This window comes from Stegostoma tigrinum, chromosome 42, assembly GCF_030684315.1.
Source record: "Stegostoma tigrinum isolate sSteTig4 chromosome 42, sSteTig4.hap1, whole genome shotgun sequence".
Classification (NCBI taxonomy): Eukaryota; Metazoa; Chordata; class Chondrichthyes; order Orectolobiformes; family Stegostomatidae; genus Stegostoma; species Stegostoma tigrinum.
Window position 1 is genome coordinate 14,996,499 of NC_081395.1, and position 18,865 is coordinate 15,015,363.

General features: G+C 44.0%; 1 protein-coding gene, 1 long non-coding RNA gene and 1 pseudogene across 2 annotated transcripts in view; 2 read left to right on the plus strand and 1 right to left on the minus strand.

Moving 5' to 3' along the window:
- The window catches only part of LOC125449218 (zinc finger protein 260-like), a 64,516-nt gene extending 63,098 nt beyond the window's left edge, over nt 1–1,418 (minus strand). The window contains exon 1 of the mRNA XM_059641458.1: nt 655–1,418. The gene's annotated coding sequence lies outside the window, so the exon portion shown is untranslated. The remainder of the gene's footprint in view (nt 1–654) is intronic.
- On the plus strand, nt 1,206–10,821 carry LOC125449220 (uncharacterized). The gene is made up of 3 exons (XR_007246867.2): nt 1,206–1,291; nt 4,378–4,476; nt 8,146–10,821. It is a non-coding gene; the product is annotated as an uncharacterized LOC125449220 (long non-coding RNA).
- A 986-nt stretch (nt 10,822–11,807) lies between these two features.
- The window catches only part of LOC132206005 (zinc finger protein 420-like), a 59,722-nt pseudogene continuing 52,664 nt past the window's right edge, over nt 11,808–18,865 (plus strand).

Sequence of the window (18,865 nt, forward strand, 5' to 3'; positions counted from 1 at the left end):
GCCTCATTTTGTACGGTAAAACTTATGATTCTTTGAAATCTGCGCTGCTTTCCCAAGAAAGTCCACATTGTCTTGCCTTCCTTGGCTGTGATGGATTCGGTTAGCTTGATTGGCTGGGCGATTGGTGCGTGATGCAAAGTGAAACCAGCAACATAGGTTCAGTAAAAACTGAAAGAACTGCGGATGCTGTAAAATCAGGAACAAAAACAAAGTTGCTGGAAAAGCTCAGCAGGTCTGCAGCATCTGTGAAAAACAAGTTAACGAAACGGGTCCTTTCCTCAGAATTGGAAGGGTGTTGAGAGGAAGGATCACCGGACCCGAATCGTCAACTGTTTTTTCCTTAGATGCTGCCAGACCCGCTGAGCTTTTCCAGGAAAGGTTCAGTGCCTGTACAATCTGAGGATACCATGAAAGACACTCCTTCCCAACTTCTCCCCTTGCTTGACGTTTTGTCACCCTGAGGTTAAACTACTACCGGTGATAACATTTTTCACTGTCCGCTACACCACCTGCAGTTCTCTGGGACTATGGCGACTTCACATCTCCAGAACTAGGCACATCCTCCAGGGCTGCTCTAGGCGGGATTTCAAATCTCTCGGGGCTTTTCCTACGACACTGATCTCAGAAATCTTTGCCAACAGACAAACCTTTTACCTTGCATGATGAAGGGCCGATGATATTGAGGTGGTTGTGAATGCAGTCCTCTAACAGAATTTGCAGTGAGGTTTGGTCGGAATTGACGACCTGGAAACTACTTCCCATTGAAAGTGCTGCTAAAGGTTTGGACAGAAACAGTCTCCCTCTTGGTCCCGGACAAAGTTCCGGCTCCAGCACCTACACAGCGCATGCTCCGCTCACAGCCCGGTCCGCCCTTGCTCGAAGGTGAAACACTGCAGATGCTGGAAAACTGAAACAAAGCACATGTGGCACCATCTGTGGAGAGAGAGATAGAGTTAAAATTTCGAGTCCTACATAACTCTTCATCCTTGAATCACACTTGGAGGACTCGCCTCTCTACATTGGTCCTCCAGCACCGCCCCTGCTTCCCATTCGTCCACTTGCGCTTCCCATTGGTCCTCCGGCATCGTCCCCATCCTATTAGTCCACTGGCACCAACACTCCCACTTCCTATTGGTCTTCTAGCACCAGCACTACTTCCTATTGGCCCTGTCAAGCAATGGTGACGGCAGGTTGGAGCATGCGCATTGTGGGTGATCACGTGTTAGTTTGTGATATCCACGGGCACTCCGGAAAGGCTGAAGCCGAAGTTGGCTCTTGGCATGTCGAGCTGGTGGGTAGGTTTTATAAAATATCCCGTGAGGTCTTAATCTCCAAATAAGTATCTTTCGGTGCCGCGTTTTAAGCAGACCATGCAGCTATTTTCTCGGAAACTAGCCTTGGCCTGTAGCCGCCATGTTGGTTCGGCTCAACGGAGTGGGTGGGGCCAAGTCTCGGGTTCCAGACGGCTCTCTGCTCTAGTGCGCATGCACCGACATCCTGGGCTCAGGGACGGCGACAATGTTGTACTTCTGGGTCCTGGACTGATAGTGATCGAGTTTAGAAACTCCTTTTATAGGGGATTGGGAGAATAGCATTTACACGCAGAACACTTACACGCTCAGAGAAATGAACATCTACAGCTCTATTTCGGATTCTCCTCACCTCATCATGCCTCTGTGGTTACCTAACTTGCTCTGTTTTTAACAATGAGTGTATTTTTGCTATGTTCCACTGTTCCTTCTGCTGACAGAACTAAATGGGATTTCTTTTTGATTCACTCGAGATGTAGATGTCACTACCTTTTTGAACCACTGCAGTCCTTGTGTTGTAGAGAGATCCACAGTGGTGTTAGTCCAAGTCAACAATATGAATTTGCATTTCTGTCATGGAGTCATACAACACAGAAACCAACTTGTCCATGCTGATCAGGTTTCCTAAACTGAACTAGTCCCATTTGCCTTCATTTGGCCCATATCCCTCTGAACCTTATCTCTGTACCTGTCCAAATGACTTTTAAATGTTGTACTTACCTCTAGCACTTCCTCTGGCAGCTTGTTTCATATATGCACCATGTTCTGTATAGAAAAAGTTACCCTTTCTGATCTCTTACATATTTTCCCTTCTCACCTTAACTGTGCTGTCTGGAAAAGACCTGGGCTATTCACCTTATCTATACCCCGCATGATTTTATAAGCCTCTTCAAGGTCACCCCTCAGCCTCCTATACCGAGGGGGGAGGGGAGACCCCAGATTATCCAGCCTGTCCTTACAAATCAAAACGGAATATAGTGTTAATACCATATGACAGGAACTCTGCAAAGCAGTGTCTGACACTGAGTGCAAGAATGTATCGGAGCTAATTACTAAAAATTTTGTTGGCGAGATTATGGCAAGCATTTTAAAGAAAAGTGAGGTGGAAAGCTTTAAGGAGGAAATTCCAGAGCTTGGGGTCCAGGGAACTGAAAGAACAGCCATCTATGTTGGAATTACATGATTGGTTTTGACTGGCACAAATGGGCCAAAGAGCTGTTTTTTTTGTGTGTGAATCTCTGGTTCTGATTTAAAATCAGGAATGTTCAAGAGGCTGGAATTCTGAGTGCTGAGATCTCGGAGTATTGTGGGGCTGGAGGGGATTAGAGAGATTGGGATAACCACAACCATGGAGGAAAACCTTCAAATGTAGGTGCTTCCAAATGTGAGCCTTAATGGTCAATGAGCATAGACGTGATGGGTGAAGAAGATTTGGTGTAAGGAGGCACACGGCAGCAGAATTTTAGATCAGCTCAAGATGACTCAGAGGCTGAATGTCCAAGACTTGGAGTGTGTTAAGTTCAGTTAAGTTTAGAGGTAGCAAAGGAATGAATGCAAGTCCCAGCAGCAGGTGAGCTGAGACAAAGGTGGAGTCAGGTGATGTTACTGAGATGGAAATGATGAAGATGGTGATGATAAGGATATCTGGTTGAAAACACACCATGGGGTGAAATATTTTGCTGTGGTTGTGAAAACTGTGGCATTCAGCCTCAGCTGGTTTCCGAGGAGAGGGTTAAAGTCTATGGGGCAGGGGTGAAATTTGTCGTCAGGGCTGGAAACACTACTGTTATCTTCTCAGTAGTTAAATGGAAGAAATTTCTGCTGATTCAGTCTTCGAGCTCAGACAAATCAGGATTGTCTGAGACTTGGTGGAACTTGGATGACATTCACATTCATCTGTTGCCCTGATACTTCTATGTGGTGGGGTTTGAGAGTTTAGGAGGTTCTGTTAAAATTTTGGTCAAGTTGTTGTATATAAATCCCTCTCCTTCCCCTATTTTGGAGCATAAATTACCAATTGCTAGCCCCACAGGTTCCTAGATGCGTTCAGCTCCATTGCACAACTTCCAATTGTCTCGGTCTCGCTCGCTCCTCAACCCCCCCCCCCCTCCGCCAACCAAACCCGCATTCTCTGTCTCATGCACTTCGCCTGTTGTGCTGTGCTCTCGTTCTCTTTCTCTCTCCTTTCCTTGTTCCTCCCATTACTTCAGATTCAATGGATTATGATCGGGAAAGAGTTGCAGTTAGGTAACATCGCCTCAGAATATTAATCATAACTTTGAATGAAAGAATTTTGAATGTGGAAGTAAAAGGACTGTTCACAAGTGTAGTCACACTAGGGAGAAATCGTTGCAATTTGGAGACTGTGAGAAGGGATTCAGTTCCTAATCAGAGCAGGATGCTCATTGCACTCCACAGAGACCCTTTCACCAGCTCTGAGTGTAGGAAGGGATTCACTCAAATGGTCAAGCTGATGACACACCAGCAAGTGCACGCAGGGGACAGCCTTTTTAAAAACTCAAGCTGCGAGAAATATGATAAACAACGGGACTACATGTCCCCAGAAATGTGTTTATGCCAGTGGTAGACCATTCAGATGCTGTCACTGTGGGATTTGGTTTAGGGGTTCGTTTCAACACTGGTGAGTTGACCCTGGGGTGAGGCTCTATATGTTCATTACCTACTCAGTACTTCCTCCTCCCTACCTTTTGTGAACTCCTCCAGCACCACATCTCTCAAATATCTGCTCTTCTTCCTGACACATAACTCTTATTTTATTTGTTCCACTATGAGTCTGTACTTCCAGCTGCTGAAGTATGTTTGTGGTGTAGTTCCCTTCCTAAAGCACTCGCTTTTACCAGTTTCCCTCCTGAGATATCCCTTAATATTTAACTTTGTAAGCAGGCATTTGTCCATTTGCTTTAATTTCTTTATATTTGGCCCTTCAGGTTTGTTTGTTTAACACCATGTTAAATGTTTTGCTATGGGCAAAGTGCAATATGAAGGTGTGATGAATAGTAGCAATACCACTAGAACCCAACTCCTGTAACCCCCTGTAAACTTACAGGTGTCTCAGCCACTGGATGTCTGATTGAATTCTTCCTGCATATGGAGAAGGGGAATGGCCTGTCCCTGGTGTGACTGCACCATTGTGTGACCAGTTTGGGTGAGTAACAGTATCCTTGTGATTGCCTATTTCTACTGTCTCCATAATGTCTTTTGTCTCCCCTCACTGGATGACCAGATGATGTCTAATTCAATGTTCAGAACATCCATACAATTTCTCTCCATGGCGAATACATTTTCTTTTCATGCTCTGTAACTGGTTAAAGCTCTCTCCAGACAGTACACTGGAGTGCACTCACTCTAGCTGTATAACAGGTTAGAGCTCTTTCCACACTCAGTTCATTAGCACACACTCACTTTAGTCATAGAATCACAGAATCCCAACATTACAGAAGGAGGCTATTTGGCCCATTGATTCACACCAACCCTCTGAGGAGCATCCTCACCCATCCACAACATCCTGTCCAAACCACTACCACCATGCCTGTAACCCAACATTTCTGGTAGCTTGCACACCTAGCCTACACATCCTAGCCTGGTCAGTCTGTCTAACCTGCACATCTTTGGACTGAGAGGAAACCCAATCAGACACAGACAGTTGCCCAAGGCTGCAATCAGACTCTGGCCCCTGGTGCTTTGAGGCAGCAGTACTAACCACTGAGCAATCATCTTGCTCCTTGATGCTATTCCAGTCTCTCAGATTGATGAAGTAACTTGCCACATTAGATAAATTCACATGTCTTCCTTGCATAAACATGTTGAGAGTCCAACTGACAATCCTAAAGTGGTTGGCATAATTCCTCATACATTCAGAGTGATGCAGTAATTATTATCCAGAACAAGCTCCAGGTCAACAGGCACCATCTTGGTTCAGTGGGGAGTGGAACACCTGTGCAAGGTTCTTGCTGAAATTGCACACGAGTGGGGGGGCTTCAGGATTCCTGGTGGCCAAGAGAGAAAATCTTTGACCCATTGATTTTATTCTCACTCTGTCCAGAGAAGCTTGAGACCAGCTGGTATAATGGCAACCCACTTTAAAGTGGGATGCCACTGGAGAGAGCATGTGGGGACGTCCACAGAATGTAAGAAATAGGGGCAGCATTAGGCTTTTTGGCCCACTGAACATGCTGCACTATCCAACAAGATCATAGCTGATTTGATTCTGAGCCCTCAACTTCATTTTCCTTCCTTTGCCTTGGAAACTTTTCTCTGCTGAATTTTTAACCTTAACTATCACTTCTGTTTTTTAATCATATCCTTTGTCAGTATTTAGAAGTTTTGCAGGGTATGAGATTTTCTGGTTCTACTGCTTCTGATATTTTTTCCAGATGTAGGGCAAGCTGAATATTTGAAAATACTGCAGTTGTTTGGGAGATGAGAGTTTTTGAGCATATATCTACAATTTAAATCATTCTGTGGAATCCTGTAGTTCCCGGTCCTGGGGATAGTGTAGCTCCTTTACTGTGGATCTGAATTGATGGCTGCCCATTGCTCTGTTTCACCTCTGCCCTCCCTGATCATCTTTCTGCCATTGTCTGACTTCCTCTGCCTCTAATAATGGATTTATTTCAGCCATGTTTAGTATTTCATTGTTATTTCTGTTGATTTTGTCTAAATGAGGTTTCTATTGCAGCTGATTTCCCAGCTTTATCTTCCCATGGTCAGGAATTGTTTTATGCTGCACTGGAGAACACTTCCCATCTTCTGAGCTAATCCTGATGCTCAAATACTGCTCCATTTTTATTCCCTGTAATTCATCTGTTTGGCCTGAAAGGTAAACCCTGGCTCTCTCTCACCATAGATGCTGCCTGACCTGCTTTTACTACTTTTGTCAGATTTCCAGCATCCACAGGGTGTTGCTGGTGGCAAGCTCCCAATGTGAAATTGTCAAGCGAGGCACATCGTAGGAAAGCAGATTGCCGGTTGCTGTTATTTTAGGAAGAAGTATTTCTGAAGGTTCTTTAAAACTCTTTGCACAAATTTAATTTCAAAATTTATTTTTAGGATTTGGGCTTCACTAACAAGACCTGCAGCTCATGTTACCAATCCCCAGTTGCCTGACGCTGCTGCCATAATGCTGTTCAGTAAGGAGTTAACAGGATTTTCACCCAGTGATGATGAGGGGATGCAGATTTCCATCTCGGTGATAGTCATTTTTGTTTCCAAATCATATGTTTAACAGAATACAATACAACGGAATACAAAACAGCATTTGACACCGAGTCATGTCATGAGGTGTTCCCACAAGTGACCAAACACTTGGTCAAAGAGGAGACTTCTAAGGAGTATCTTAAAGAGGAAAGTAAGGGAGGGAGGCAGAGCAATTTATGAAGGAATTGCCAGAATCTGGAGCCCAGGAAAATGCAAGCGCGTGCAATTATCTCGAAGGATTGTGTGTTAGCAGGCATTATCAAGATGGGACTGGTGGCTGTCAGAAAGGGATTTGAAAACTCTAACTCTAACTCTAACCCTAACCCAGCAGCTTCCATCGTCCTTTTTTCCAAGTTCCAGACCCACAAACTAACAGCTTCATTCAGCTCAATTTCACAACTTGCTCTGACAATCAGAAGATGTGAGAAACTGTTATAAATGCTGGAATAACAAAGGGTTTAGAAATACATAATATAATGAAGAAGATTCAGCTTGGCATTTTGAGAGGGGAAATCATACCTGACAAGTTTATCAGAATGTTGATGTGGGACGGAGCAGGATATACAAAGGAAAGTCTATAGATGTAATTTTTTTGGATTTCTAAAAAGCACTCTGTATGGTATTGTACATGAGACTATTTAAGTTCAGAATGCCTGCTGTTGTAGTTATGTTAGCATGGATAGAGGATTGGCTAACTAATAAAGACAGTTAGAGTAACTGGGGCATTCTAATGATGTCAGATTGTAAACAGTACAAGTAAGTAGTAGGTATCAGTGCTGGAATCACAATTATTGACAATATATACTAATGACTTGGATGTCAGAAGTGAAAATCATCATCATAGAATCCCTGCAGTGTGGAAGCAGACCATTCGGCCCATTGAGGCCGTACCAGTCCTCCGAACAGCGTCTCATGCAGACCCATTCGCCTACACTGTCCTTGTAACTTTGCATTTGCCATGGCTAATCCACGTATCCGTGGACATGATGGGCAATTTAGCATGGCCTATCCACCCAACCTGCAACCTTTGGAATGTACTGTTGCCAACTCTGCAGAAGACTCAAAATAGACAATGAGGCGAGTTGATGATGATACAAAGGGTTAACAGAAGGATACAGATAGATAGTGTGTGGAGAAAAATCTTGGCAGATGGAATATAATGTGGTAAAATATGAGGTTTATGCACTTTGGCAGGAGGAAAAGGAGGGGTGAATATTATTTAAATAGGGAAAAACGCTGCAGAAAACAGTGAGAGATTTGGGTGTCTTTGTCCTTGAAATACAAAACATTAGCACCAAGCTCACTGGGCAGTAGGAAAGGCAAATGGTCTATTGGCCTTTATTTTGAAGCGAGAGAGATATAAAAATAGGGAAGTCTCTTTTAAATGATATAAGGCATTCCTCAGACCATGTTTGAAATGCTGTGAATGGTTTCATCCCTTGTAGTAGACAAGTCAAAAGACAGTCCAGAGAATGTTTGCTAGTTTGACCCTGGACATGGTGGGGGTCACTTTTTTGAGGAGAGGTTGAGTGGGTTGGGAGTGTATGCACTGAGGTTTCGAGGTAGTTTTTCTATTTTCTGGCTTTTTTCTCACTACTTTTATTCTGTTTTTAACCAGTTTCACAGGGTATTAGAAGGGGAAGATTTGCAGTGAGGAAACTTAAATCAAACATCACTTCAGGATCTGACTGAATCGTTCAATTTATTGTAGCCTGAATGTCATTGGATATTGAACCTGGAAGAAAAAGACACCACCCATGGTGGGGAAAAACTGTATACACGTTGTACATGTGGACAAGGCTTCAGATCATCTGCCCTATCAAAACATTAATGTAGTCATGCTGGGAGAGGCCATTCATCTGTTCCCCATGTGAGAAAGGATTCACTCGATCATCCATACTGCTGAGACACCAGCAAATTCACACAGAAGAGAGACCTTTTAAATGCTCAGACTGTGGCAAGTGCTTTGGAGTGTGGGAAGGGGTTCACTTGGTCATCTCACCTCTTGACACACCAATGGCTTCACACTGGGGAGAGGCCCTTCACCTGCTCTGTCTGTGGGGAAAGATTCTCTGATTCATCGAACCTCACAACACACCAGCGAGTTCACACCAAAAACAGGCCATTCAGCTGCTTTGTGTTTGGAAAGAGATTCACTCAGTCATGCAATCTGCTGACACATCAGGGAGTTTTCACGTATGAGTGACCTTTTAGATGTTCAGATCGTGGGAAATGCTGTAAAAGCTCGAAGGAACTGATGTCCCATCAACATGTTCACACTGATGAGAGACCCTTCGAGTGCTCTCGTCGTGAGATTGGGTTTAGGCGATCATCTGACCTCGTTGATCACCAGAGGATTCACACTGCGGATAGACCATTCACTGCATCGAGTGTGGGAAGGGATTCACTCAGAAATCCAACCTGCTGAAACACCAGCAAGTTCACACAGAGGAGAGATTTTTTAAATGTCCAGACTGTGGGAAATGCTTTAAAAGCTTTGGGGACCTGATGTCCCATCAACGTGTTCACACTGATGAGAGACCATTCAGGTGTTCTCACTGTGGAACTGGGTTCAAGTGGTCATCCCAACTCACTGTACATCAGCAAGTTCACACTGGAGAGAGGCCGTTCACCTGCACTGACTGTGGGAAGAGATTTGCTGTGAAATCCAACCTGCTGAGTCATCAGCGAGTTCATGAGTACTGACAGTGATTGGATTTCACTGTGAACATTTCCCTGCTTGCTAATGTCCTTACCTCTCGGCCAACAATCTGGTTTCAAGTCCCACCTGGCATGAAGCTGTCTCAACAGATCCAAACGGTTCGATTCAGCTCCACACTTAATTTTGGATTCTCCAGCATCTGCAGTTCCCATGATCTCTGATCACAATTTTAACCTCACTGTGAAGCCTCTTCCAGGATGTCTAACCTGAAGAAGTTACCCTCCTCCCTCTGGACCAACCTCAGGGAGTCTGTCTCCCACAGCAACTCTCTTGTAATCTCTTTGGCCTTGCTCCCTATTTATTTCAGAACCCTCGCCCCATCCCCCTCTCTGATGAAGTGTCTATGCCCAAAACGTATGCTTTTGTGCTCCTAAGATGCTGCTTGGCCTGCTGTGTTCATCCAGCTCCACACTTTGTTATCTTGGATTCTCCAGCATCTGCAGCTCCCATTATCTCTGATCACGATTCAGAATGAGTTTTTTCTTTTCAATCGATGTTTGAACTCTATCCATTTGCGTCTATCCAGTTCAGTAAACTCCGGTCTGTGAAAACCTTTGAATATCTTGGACGCTTCCTTTTTAGCTGTTCACCCTTTCTGCCATCCCTATCTTGTGTGTAGCTCTGAGCTCCCCATGTCATTCAGATTGAGATGATCTGACCAGCTGCCCCTCCCATATACCTCCTTTCTCTGAAACAGTCCTCCTTCCTGGAGCCCTGAGCCCTCAATTTCTCCAGATCCTCTAACAAAAATAACAAAACAGAAATACAGTATAGGAACAGGCAATTCAACCCTCCAAGCCTATACCAATCACCATGCCCTAACTAAGCTAAAAAAACAAACCTTCTGCCCTTATTCAGTTCGCAGCCCACTATTCCCTCCCTATTCATGCAACCATCCAGATACCTCTTAAATATTGCCAATCTGCCTGCTTCACCACCTCCTCTGGCAGTAAATTTGGACTCCTACCACTCTGCGTTGAATATGTCCCTCACACATCTCCCTTAAACTTTCCCCTCCTCACCTTGAACTTGTGCCCCCTTGTAATTGAAACTTTAACCCTTTGAAAAAGCCTCTTTGAAAATCCATCCTATCATTGCCTGTCATAATTGTTTAAGACCTCTATCAGGTTTCCTCTCTGCTGCCATCTTTCCAGTGAAAACAATCCTAGTCTTTCTAACCTTTCCTCATAGCCAATGGCCTTGATACCGAGCAACACCTTGGTGAACCTTCTCTGCACTCCAAAGCTTCCATGCCTTCCTGGTAATGTAGCAACCAAAACTGCACAGCATACTCCAAATGTGGCCTAACAAGGGTTTTGTAGCTGCAATGTGGTTTGCCAACTGTTGTACTCCATGCCCTGACCAATGAAGACAAATATGTCAATGTCTTCTTAATCACCTTGGCCACCTGTGTTGCCACTTTTAAGGAACTGTGGCCCTGCATGCCCAGATTTGTCTGTATGTTAATGTTCCTGAGGGTTCTTCCATTTAGTGTAGTTCATACCTAAATTTGATCCTCCAAAATGCAGTTATTTGAGAGCAAATCTACATCTGGCATGGGGAGGCTTTCAGGACATGACTGATGTGGAGGTCAGGGGTGAGTGTGTGAATACTCTTTGAGAATATTGTCAGTATATTGAAGGAGCGGGTTTTGGGATCCTAAATTGCATTAAAGAAGATAAATTCCTCACAGCCAGATGGGATCTATTCCAGGTTTGCACAAGAGGCAAGGGAAGAAATAGCTGGGACATTAGTATGTATCTTCACATCCTCTTTAACCACAGACAAGGTCCAAAATGCATCACCTTGCATTTGCCTGGATTAAACTCCATCTGCCGTTTGTGTCCAAATCACCAATCTACCCATATCCTGTTGTATCCTTTCACAATCATCAGCACTATCACAAGTCCACCAATCATGCGTCATCTGCAAACTTACTAATCATCCACAATTTCCTCCAGATCATTCATATATACTACAAACAGCAGAGGACCAAGACTGATCCCTGTGGAACACTGTTAATTACCGGTCTTCATTCTGAAAAACACCCTTCTGCTGCTACCCTCTGTCTTCTATGACCAAGTCAGTTTTGTATCCATCTAGCTGGCCCACCCTGAATCCCATGTGATTTTAGTTTTTATACCAATCTGCCAAGTGGAACTTTATCAAATGCCTTCCTAAAGACCATATAAACTACATCTACAGCTGTTCCCTCATTAGTTGTCTTTGGTGGACTTGCTGATAGTGCCGATGATTGTGAAAGGATACAACAGGATATGGGTAGATTGGTGATTTGGGCACAGAAATGGCAGATGGAGTTTAATCCAGGCAAATGCAAGGTGATGCATTTTGGACCTTGTCTGTGGTTAAAGAGGATGTGAAGATATATACTAATGTCCCAGCTATTTCTTCCCTTGCCTCTTGTGCAAACCTGGAATAGATCCCATCTGGCTCTGAGGAATTTATCTACTTTAATGCAATTTAGGATAGGCAAAACCTGCTCCTTCAATATATTGACAATATTCTCAGAGTATCCACACACTCACCCCTGACCTCCACATCAGTCATGTCCTAAAAGCCTCCCTGTGCCAGATGTAGACTTGCTCTCAAATAACTGCTCCCAATCCACATTTCGTAGTTACTCTCTAATTTGGATGTAATTGGCTCTTGCCCGATTAAGCACCCTCACCCGAGGGCCACTCTTGTCCTTCTCCATGACTATGTAAAATCTTATGAAGTTATGGTCACCAAGCCCAAACTGCTGTCCTCCTGAGACCATGAGTCTCATCCTGGCTCTTCCCCAATACCAAGTCTAGTATGGCCTCCTCTCTGGTTGAATTGTCAACATACTGTCTCAAAAAGCCCTCCTGGACACATCTAACAAATTGCTCTCCACCCAAACCTTTGGCTGTAATGGAGTCCCAGTCAATAAGAGGAAAGTTAAAATCACCCACCACATCTATCTCCTTGCTTTTTTCACACCTCTGCAGTATCTGACTTCATATCTGTTCCTCTGTCTCCTGTGGGCTGTTGGGAAGGCTATAGAAAACTCACAACATTGTGATTTCACCCATTCTATTCCTGAGCTCCACCCATAATGCCTCACTGCAAGATCCCTCCCATGTGTCCTCCCTCCACGCAGCTGTGATGTGATCCCTAATCAGCAATGCAACCCTGCAACCCTCCCACCCACTTTGTTTCCCTTTCTGTCCCGTCTAAAACAGCAATATCCTGGAATGCTAAGCCACCAGTCCTATCCCTCCTTTAACCATGTCTCCGCAATGGCAATAACATCATAACTCCATGCAGTAATCCGTGATTTTAGTTCATTTGTTATACTTTTTGCATTGCAGTAAATGCATTCCAGACTTCCAGTCCCTCCGAGCCCTGCAAGGTCCCTCTGACTGCTCCCGTTCTGCACTATGCATATCTCTAAACTCGCAGCTAGAAATAAGTGAGCTGAGAGGATGCCACTGAGTGACTTCAGTAGGATCTTGACAAGTTGGCCAAAGAGGCAGTTGAGTTCCAATGCAGAGAAATGTGAGGTAATGCATTTTGGAAGAATCATAGAATCCCCACACTGTGGTAACAGGCTAATCAGCCCAACAAGTCCACACCACCCTGCCAAAGAGCATCCCACCCAGACCTATTCCCCTACCCTTTCCTTGTAATCCTGCATTTTCCCTTGGCTATCCCACCTAACCTACACACCCCAGACACTGAGTAATTTAGCATTGCCAGCCCACCTAACCTGCACATCTTTGGACTATGGGAGGAAACCGGAACTTCTCATTTCTTGAATCAATCTAGTCAACTCCTCTGACATACCTCCAATACAGCTAAATTGGGGCAGCACAATGGCTCAGTGTGCCAGGAACTCTGGTTTGATTCCACCCTCGGGCGACTGTGTGGGGTTTGCACATTCTTCCCGTGTCTGTGTGGGTTTCCTCCGGGTGCTCTGGTTTCCCCTCATAGTCCGAAGATGTGCAAGTTAGGTGGATTGGCCATGCAAAATTGCCCATAGTTTCCAGGGATGTGTAGATTAAGAAGGTTATAGGGGGATGGGTCTGGGTGGGATGCTCCGTGGGTTGGAGTGGACCTGTTGGGCCGAAGGACCTGTTTCCACACTGTAGGGATTCTATGATCCCTCCTCATTTATGGAAACCAAAATTACATACAGTTCCCCTGGTGCAGTCTCACAAATCAAAGGGGAATTATATCCAGCCCAAATGTTTATATTTCTTTGTGATCAAACATCTCAAGCCGAGCACACCACAGAAGGTCTCCAGGATAATGTCCGAGGCTCGAGCTTGCTCAACTGCTTCATCGATGACCTTCCTTCTTCATAAAGTCAGAGTTGGAAGAGAGTACATTTCTGGTCATCCTGCTGTAGGAAGGATGTTGTTAAACTGGAAAGCATGCAAGAAATGTTTATAAGGATGTTGCTGAGATTGGCAGTTTGAGTTATAAGTAGAGGCTGGATTGGCCAGAAACAAAAACAAAGTTGCTGGAAAAGTTCAGCAGGTTTGGCAGCATCTGTGGAGGAGAAAATGGAGTTAAAGTTTTGGGTCTGGTGACCCTTCCGTGGAACTGGATTGGCCAAAACTTTTTTCCTCTGCAGCGTAGGAAGTTGAGGGGTTTATAAATTTGGGAGAGGCATAGATAAGATGAATAGCCAATGTCTTTTCTCCAGGGTAAATTCAGAGTCAGTCAACATGGAAACAGATCCTTCAGTTGAACTAGTCCACACCAACCATGTTCCCACTTACCTGTGTTTGGGTTTATCCCTCCAAATGTTTCCTGTTGATGCACTTATCCAAATATCTTTTAAATTTGTAACTGTACCTGCATCCACCACTTCCTCTGGTAGTTTATTCCACATATGAACCATTCTCTGTGTAAAAAAAAAAAAAAAAAGTTGCCCCTGATTCCCCTTTCTAAATATTTCTGCCGCCACTGAAAAAATATGCCCCCTAATTAGAGGGCATAGGTTTAAAGTGAGAGGGGAAAGATTTAAAATGGACCTGAGGGGCCACATTTTCACAGAGGTGGTACATTAGGTGCAATGAGCTGCCAGAGGTAAATGGCAGAGGCGAGTATATGGGCCAATAGCAGACAAGCGAGACTAATTTAGGAAACCTGGTCGGCATGGACAGGTTGGGCCGAAGGGTCTGTTTCTATGCTGTACGGCACTATGACTATAATGCTTTGTATAGTTGCAGCTTCATTTCTCCACTTTTATACTCTATTCCTTTTGCAATAAATACCAAAATTCAATTTCCTTCCTTATTACCTGCTGTACGTGTATAGTAGTTTTTTTGTGATTGATGCACAAGGATACCCAGATCCCTCTGCACTCTGAGATTTCTCTCCATTTAGATATTAAATTGCCTTTCCATTCCTCTGACCAAAATGGATAACCTTACACTTATCCAGGCTGAACTTCATCTGCCAAATTTTGGCTCATTGACCTAACCTTCCCACATTCACTTGTAAATTTCCTATTTATTTATTTATTGCAGTATACTTTCTCACATATTTTAGTGTTATCTGAAAAGTTATTGTACTTGCTATCCCTGTATCCAAATCATTAAAATAGATTGTAAATAGTTGCAACCTGAGGACTGAACTCTGGTAGCCCACTGTTGACATCTTGCCAACCAGAAAATGTCCCACTTATCCTGATTTTTACCAGTTAACCAATCCTCTATCCAAGCTACTAAATTACCTCAACCCCATGTGATCTTTCCTAGTTCCTGTTTACAGCAACCAATTTGTGCTGACTAAGATTCTAAAAACAGCAATCAGGTAAGTGATTTTTTTTGCTAGTATTAGGATAGAGATTGCTTCTGTATCTGAGGAACCCAGAAAGGTGCTGAATATTGTGCAATCATCAGAGAACTCTGACTTTATGATCGAAGAAAAGTCATTGATGAAGTAATTGAACAAGTCTGGGCCTAGCACACTACCTTGAGGAACTCCTATGGTGTGCCGAGCTTGGCATGATTGATTACAAAGAGCCATAAGCATTTGCTCTGGATATGATTCCCCGTTGATTCCCATTAACTCTTGTCCTGCGAGAGCTCATTAATATCTTACCAGTCAAATGCTGCTTTAATGTCAAGGGTAGTCAATGCTTTTGTCCATGTTGGACGAATGCTATGATGGTATCGAGAGCTGAGTGGCTGTAGTGGAACACAAACAGCATCAGTGAGCTGGTTATTGCAGAGTGAATACTGCTTGATAGCACTGTTTTGTCCCCTTTCCATGAAATTGCTGATGCCGGAGAGTAAATTTTTGGAAGTAATTGTCAGAGTTAGATTTGTCCTTTTTGTGGATATGACATGGCTGTCCATTTATTTATATTGCCTGGTAGATGCCAGTTTTGCATTGCACATCTTACACAATAGACAATAGGTGCTGGAGTAGGCCATTGAGCCCTCCAAGCCAGCACCACCATTCATTATGATCATTGCTGATCATCCACAATCAGTATCCTGTTCCTGCCTTATCCCTATAACCCTTGATTCCACTATCTTTAAGAGCTCTATCCATCTCTTTCTTGAAAGTATCCAGAGAGTTGGCCTCCACTGCCTTCTGGGGCAGAGCATTCCATACATCCACCACTCTCTGGGTGAAGAAGTTTTTCCTCAACTCTGTTCTAAATGGCCTACCCCTTATTTTTAAACTGTGTCCTCTGGTTCTGGACTCACCCATCAGCGGAAACATGCTTCCTGCCTCCAGAGTGCCCAATCCCTTCATAATCTTATACGCCTCAATCAGATCCCCTCTCATCCTCCTAAACCCAAGTGTATACAAGCCCAGTCACTCCAATCTTTCAACATATGATAGTCCCGCCATTCCGGGAATTGACCTCGTGAACCTACGCTGCAATCCCTCAATAGCAAGAATGTCCTTCCTCAAATTTGGAGACCAAAACTGCACACAATACTCCAGGTGCGGTCTCACCAGGGCCCTGTACAGCTGCAGAAGGACCTCTTTGCTCCTATACTCAATTCCTCTTGTTATGAAGGCCAGCATGCTATTAGCTTTCTTCACTGCCTGCTGTACCTGCATGCTTGCTTTCATTGACTGATGTACAAGAACACTGAGATCTTGTTGTACTTTCCCTTTACCTAACGACTCCATTTAGATAGTAATCTTGATCAGGATGCTCCAGTTATAGAGCAGCCCTGCTCAGCTGAACTGTTGGTGGAATGTTGTTGAGGCAAATTGCTTATGCAAAATTGAGCTGATTATGTACCCATTTTTTGGCATTAGGTTTATGAACTTGGCTGAACAGTGAAATTTGTGATGTTGAGGATCTGAGGAGACTGAGGTGGACCATCCTCTAGCATTTTTGGCTGAAGATTGTTTCTAATGTGTCAGCACTGTATTTTGAATTGATATCAGGAACAAAAACAGAAGTTGCTGGAAAAAGCTCACTAGGTCTTGCAGCACCTGTGAAGAAAAAATCAGAGTTAATGCTTTGGGTCCTGTGGCCCTTCCTCAGAACTCAGTTCTTTCGGTTTTTATTTTGCATTGATGTGCTGGGCATCCCCATCATGCATATTACAAGAGACCGTTTTTATTTAAAAATATACCTTGTTCATAAAAATATCTTTATATACATACACAGTGCCAAAAGCAGTGCGGTTCAGTATAGTAGTTTATGAACGAATAAACATTGGAATGTGATTCTATCCGACAAAAGAAGCATCGTTTCTTGCACAAGACTATATTTGCGTGTATTTGAGGCAGCAGATGATCTGATAACCTCACTTAACTTCGGCAGAAAGTGGTGATCTTTTCTCACTGCGCATTGAGGACAAAGCGAACCTTTTACCTGAGATAACAAGGTATACAGCTGGATCAAAGCAGCAGGAAGACAGACGTTTCGGGTCTGGACCCTTCTTCAGAAAAAAAATCTGAATATGATTTTTTTCAGATAAAGGGTCCAGACCCGAAACGTCAGCCTTCCTGCTCCTCTGATGCTACTTGGCCTGCTGTGTTCATCCAGCTCTACACCTTGTTATCTCAAATCCTCCAGCATCTGCAGTTCCAACCATCCAGTTCTACACCTTTTTACCTCGAATCCTGACCGGGTAGGGCTGTGTCCCAATCCAATCTAGCTCAGATGTCGTGCCCCGCCCCTACATCTGCTGGCTCAGAGTTACTGCCAATCAGTGGGTTGGATATGAGCATGCGCAATACCAGTCCGAAGCTGACTGGTGCTGAGCTGGAAGTTTACGGCGGTGAAAGCCGTCCGGTGAGAGGCTCAGGTAAATGAGAACTTTCACAAATATATAGCATGAGTCTGAAATCCCCTATAAGAATCTCCAGTTTCGGAGTTTGGCCCGCTCAGGAGCCAATTTGCAGGTCTTGTATGGAAAACAGGCGCCGCGGCCGCCGGAATGTCAGGCAGAATGGCGCCTGCGCGACCATGTTTTGTTAGGTTTTCCGGCAGAACGCATGCGTGGTCACACCTTCTGTGCGTTGGTAAACCCGGATGGAGAACCCGCAGGAACAATCAACAAGAGGCGTACAATCAATGGATTGTTGTGAAGCAGAAGGCCAGGGGTGCAGTCAGCAACACTAGCTTCTATTTTTATACCATCTTTTGAGGTAAAACAAATTGTTGCAAAGTGACACGAGGCGATATCGGGGCAGATGATCAAATCGCTTGAACAAAGGTATGTTTTAAGAAGGAAAGTGAGGTGTAGGGAGAGAATTCCAGACCTTGGGACCAAGGCAGCTGAAGATGGAACCGCTAATGATGGAGCAATGAAAGTTCAGAATGCGGCAGAGGCCAGAATTAGAGGAACCCAGATATTTCGGAGGCTGTAGTAAGGACGAAGTAACAGATACGACGAGGCCGTTTGATATTAAAGATGAGCGTTTCAAAATCACGGTGTTGCTTCAATGAGACCTAGTGTCGGTCAGTGAGCACGGGCCTGACAGGGGAATGAGACTTAGCTGCAATTCACCCAGATCAAAATTTGCGATGCCTTCAAGTTTACAGAGGGAGGAACCTGGAAGATTATTGGGGGACTGCCATTGAAATAGTCGAGCTTGGAGGTAACAAAGGAGTGAATGAGGGTGACTGAGCTAACAGGTGGAAACGTGGTCTTATTGATGGCAAAGATAGGAGATTAGTAGTTCCTCTTTGGAAACACATTTCACATTGGGGTTTTGAACAGCCTGACAGGCTGAGTATTGTTAGAGTGAGTGGTAAAGGCAGTAGCCTTGGGAATGAAGATTGGAGCATAAAATGGAAGCAGTGGCTTCATTCTTCCCACTATTTAATTGAAGCTAATTCATCAGCATGAAGACAATGAGGAACTAGAATAGACCCTGAAGCTGATTCCAGGTTTAATTTAAGTTGTATTGGGAGAGGAAGAGCAAAGGTTTGGAGAAACTGCATTCATAAGAGAAATTTCAGTCATGAAGATAGATTTGAGAAAGTTAAATGGAAATTTTCAAAGTCATGAGGGAGTTGGTTAGGTAGTGAGAAACTGTTCCCATTAATAAAAGCATCGAGAATGAGAGTGCAGACTTCAAATAATGTACAAAAGAGCAAATTGTGATGTGAGAAAGATATTTCGTACAGCTGGTG